Source organism: Arachis ipaensis, chromosome B02, assembly GCF_000816755.2.
Source record: "Arachis ipaensis cultivar K30076 chromosome B02, Araip1.1, whole genome shotgun sequence".
NCBI classification, from domain to species: Eukaryota; Viridiplantae; Streptophyta; class Magnoliopsida; order Fabales; family Fabaceae; genus Arachis; species Arachis ipaensis.
This window is the reverse complement of record NC_029786.2, coordinates 13924371-13929739: the sequence shown is the minus strand read 5'-3', so window position 1 is coordinate 13929739 and position 5369 is coordinate 13924371.

The following is a 5369-nucleotide window of genomic DNA, read 5'->3' as shown; positions in this document are numbered from 1 at the left end:
CCCTCCAAAGCTCACCCAAGCCAAGCATTCAACAACCCACCGATCCTTGACATCCATTGGACCAGACTCGTTCCGAACCTGAGCAACCAAACACCAATGATGTCTAAGCAAGATTGAGTTGGAAAGGAAACATTTGGATGACGACAATTTCATGTTTTCACTGTCCGGATGCTTGCTTTAACTCAAAAGAGTGAAGTGAAGATTGCAATAGCAGGGTTTTTGAGTTTCAAAAAAGTGAACTCTGATTCACAATCCTATCTTATATATAACTTTACAATGGTGGAAATTCAGTTACAATCAATTTCACATAAAGTTAATAACGGAAAGTAATCCGATAAAAATTTACTTAAATCAGTCAAATTATTTAATCGTTCTCAACTATCAACTTTACGTGAACAAAAATACTATTTGTATATCAAAATTAGCCACTAAAATCAGCCACCAATATATTTGTATATAAATACATGTGTGGTTTAATTTATTTTCAATGTGTATTTGTATTTCACTATATATTTTATACTGATGACTGAGTTTGATAACTAATTTTAATGTACACATACATAACTCTTACGTAAAATTATCTATACCTAAATTTTCACCTTTTATAATATACGTAAGCTAATTAATTCTTCACTCTCGTGGCTAACTAACTTCTCATTCTAATGGAATTTTAACTTATTTTGGTTAAGACAGCTCACAGTTAGTTTTCCTTCTTTGCTAGCTATCTAAACTGACTTCTAATAAGATATATTTGGGTTTAGTTTTTTATGTAGTACTAAATTTAAAAAAATATTAGAAAATTAATACTGTAACGACTAATTTGAGTTTACATTATAATAACTAATAAGTTACCAAACAAATTTAATATAAAGCTTACTAAAAATAAGTTTTTGTTGAGTTTGAATTTTAAATATTTTTTCTAATTGAATTTTGGATGCTTTTGTTTTTTAAGAATTTTAAATATTTTTTTTAGATTAAATGTTAACTACAATATTCAATGAGTAATGTTATCAAATATGTTTACAAGATAATATTATCGTATTGTCATCTTTGTATCATCGTCTTACAAAAAGGAGCATTAAAAAAAAGGAAAAAGTATTTACTCAAAATTTTATTTAGATGATTTTTATCTAATCCTCTCTTGAATAAAAGATAAGTTATCTCTTGTATTTAATGGTTTGAATGAAATGCATTAGGCTTAATTATTTTATAAGATTCTATAATTTTATTAAATTTTCAATTAAGTTGTTATATATTTTTTTCTTTTTAGTTGGGTCCTTATACCATATAATTTTTTTTCATTTAGTCTCTACCGTGACAAAAACGTTTAAATAACAGAATATTTTATTAAAAAACGAATATTCTTAACATTAGAGTAGGAGATCTAATTGCAAACACCTCCATATTTTAAAATTTTCAAAATAACCCTTGATATTTTATCCCACACTCACACACTCCTAGTCCTAAGTTCTTTGTTGAGCTCCCGACGAATCCATTGCACGGACTCGTGTTGTCACGTCTCCTCTCCTCTGCTCGGCGTCTTTCGTTTTCTCATCGTCCCTTGCATTCTCGTCGCCCTCTGCCTTGTCCACTGCTTGTCCAACATGTCCATCACTGCTCGTAACCCTGGTGGGCTCTACTGATGATCGCGTCTCGCCGCGGCGCCTCCGTCCCTCCATTGCTGTCTGAACTGCTACTCGTCGTCCTCGCTCTGCTCATGGTCACCTCTACAAGTTTCCACAGCTCCGATAACTTTTTCCTGTAGGTCAATTTCCTAAAGTGGAGACAAACTACGACAACACTGATATAAAGAGTGCAACGAAATTGAGCATTCAAGTGCATATGATTTCTATAGGAATGTGAGCATTCAAATAAAAAGAAAAAGTCAACACCACCACCTGATTTGGTGGATTATAAAGAAAAAGCAACATTAAATATGAAAATATATTTTGTAACTAATGATGTTGCAATAATTGATAAACTCAAAGAACTTGAAACACCATAATGTGGCTAGTATTTTGTTTCATTGTTTATTTTTCATTAGTTGAAGTTAAGATGATGGCATTGATTGTTTTAAACCTTTTCTACCTATTAGGTGCATCTTCTATTGGTTCATTTTTCAATTCAAAAATTTTTGCTGCATTTTCTGTTCTCACTGAAGAAAAATCATGCAATATTTTAATTTACAAGAATTTGATCCTGAGACTATCTCCAGTAAGGAATTCATCCCAATCCCTATTTACGACCCACCTGTCATAAAAAGTAACTCCATATCACCTTTGCGTCATAAACAACAAATAGGAACTCAAAGCATCTCTCTCTTCTCTATTAGGAGGAACTAACTTTAGTCCCTGTTGTGGTCCCACTTAAGTAATTAATTAAAATACTTAAAATTAATGTAATTATTTTTTTCAATAATATTATGTAAATTTATAAATTTAAAAATAATTCATTATTAAAAGATATTAATATTAAAAAAATTCATATATAACAATAAATACACAATATATAATTCGGAATTACACTAATTTGTAAAATTATTTAATACAAAGAAAAATATAAATAATTAATATAAATTATTAATTAAATAAAAATTTAATTATTTAATTAATTAAAATTTTATATAATTATTTATTTTTATAATAATTTGCCAAGTGGCAAGTTATTATTGGACAATATGAGTCCCCATTCAGAAGGACTCACTCTCCGCAAAAGCTGTGCAGAAACTCCTTCTCTCATCTCTCCAACGGTAAGTTTCTACTTCTGTCAGAAATAGGGTCTCAACTTCTTGTCCATTAGAGTTGCTGACCATCTCCAGTAAGAAACTCATTCCAGTCCCTATTTATGGCCCACCTGTCATAAAAAGTAAACATCCGCTTTTGCATCATAAACAGTAAATAGGAACTCAAAGCGTCTCTCTCTTCTCCATTAGGAGGAACTAACTTTAGTCCCTGTTGTGGTCCCATTTAATTAATTAATTAAAATACTTAAAATTAATGTAATTATTTTTTTCAATAATATTATTTAAATTTATAAATTTAAAAATAATTTACTAATTAAAATTTTATATAATTATTTATTTTTATAATAACTTACCAAGTGGCAAGTTATTATTGGATAATATGAGTCCCCATTCAGAGAGATTTACTCTCCTCGAAAGTTATGCAGGAACTCCTTTCTCATCTTTCTAATGATAAGTTTCTACTCCTGTCAAAAATAGGATCTTAACTTCTTGTCCATTAGAATTTGGAGTTGCTCTAAAGTAATTTCAAGACCTTTGTTATTCTTTTAGATTTCATATACATATATTTTCTATTTAAGAGGCATAATTTATTAAAATTGTATTTATTCATCATTAGATAAGTACTTTAATTATTCATGTCATGTAAAGAATTTGTATTATGGGATGGGATGGATTTTGATTTGGGAGATTGAAAAAGACGGATTGTTGTTGATACAAAAAGAGTAAACAAAATAAGATTATGGTGCTTCCAAATGTGATAGAATATGGAGTCATTACTTTGAAAATAATGGCTGCGGGTGCGTGGCGTGTTCTGAGAAGCAAATCCAACATCATATGTTTCAGAGATTAGGAAGCAAACAGATTCTAAATTAATTGTCACAGATTTCACAAACTATGACAAGGTAATTGTTTTAGGTAGACTTATCTGGGACAAGAAATGCTTGGCTATGTCACAACATTAGACTAATTCTATTCTTTCACATCCATGGCATAATTAGAATTTTGATGGACAACAGTAAAAGTGTACCTTTTACATATTTTATATTTGTACTCAGGTAATATAAAAGATAAAAACAAGAGTAAATAACTTGCCAATAACCTAATACTCAAGCCTTCTCTTGAATATCTATATCAATTTCTATATCTTTCACTATTGTTGTATCACTATATATACCAGTGTAATTTAAATAGTATTAGTTCTCAAGTTATGGAGTCCTATGCTAACTATAAAAGATTATAGTTATCATGGTGTGAAAATAAAAGTGGCTACCTGGATACAAAGAAACCAACAGGATTTAATTAAAAAACAACCAACTATTTTTGGTTGAATGATTTAACATTGCATTCTAATTGCACTTCAAAATTATTTGTTCACAAAATAAAATATCTAAACTCTTAAGATAACTCATATTTTTCAGGACATAATAGGAAAAAAAGATATTGAAATATTCACAGGGTCTATTATAAAAGAATCTCAAGAGTTCAAGAGAGAAATCTTAGAAAAAAAATTATCTGCAAAAAGGAAAATCACTTTTGAGACAAAACTATTTCGGTCAAAGACATTTTTGATATATGTAGAACCTGTGTTTAGCAAAGAACGGGAGACAACTGGAATAAACTAATGGAAATAAATATAATAGATTAGGTAAATATTAATTTTGTTTTAGACAGTAATATTATGATAACAGTAGCACACATGATGAAGGCAGTATCCTTTTATGAGAGTGAATTTTTGAGAGTGAAATGAGATTATAGTTATGTTGGAGAATAGATTATTCATAGTGGACAATGTGTTGTTTTTGTTGTTAACTACGTTTATTTAGAATTGATATTTTTTCAGTTTTAGTCTTATATGTGGATTGATTTCTGAATGCATATATTTAGTCCTATACGATTTAGCAAGATCTTTTTTTTTTTTCATTTCTTTTTATTAAAAATTAATAATACTTTTCTATCCCATTTTCATTTGTTTTTTTATTGAATTTTTAATCTAAATGCGCATAAAATCATATTAATGTTTTGAAAAAAATATAACTAAATTATATTGTCACTTAATAAGTATGATAAACTGGATGTAATTTTAAAATAAATTCGATTATATAATTTTTTTTAATCTTTAAAAAAATCACTATAAACATAGATTAAAAATTATTATATTACATGATGAGTCAAACAATTTTATTAAAATAAAACATGTCTAAAAATTGAAATAAATAATAATTATACACTTATACCGATGCAATTACATCAAAATAAAACTTATATAGTCAAAAAAATAAAACCTATAAAAAAAAAGTATTCAAAATTACATCGTCAAAAAATTGAACAATTATATAAAATTAAATTCGTTAAGATAAAAATTATTATTACATCATCAGATACTTGGAAAATTCACTCTCTCTTTCAGCTAATATATATATATATAGAATAAGTTGATATTCGAAACCCTAGTGCCAACAGCCCCATCTTTCTTCCTCCGTTTAAACCTTCCAGTGCTTTAGCCTAATCGTAGATTTTTGCTGCCGCAGCACCACCGATCTCGTTCGAGCGGAGAGAGTGATGGCGGAATTGGATGCTGCTGAGTCAAAAAAAACGAAAAACGGCACAGTTTGAAATGGCGAAGGAA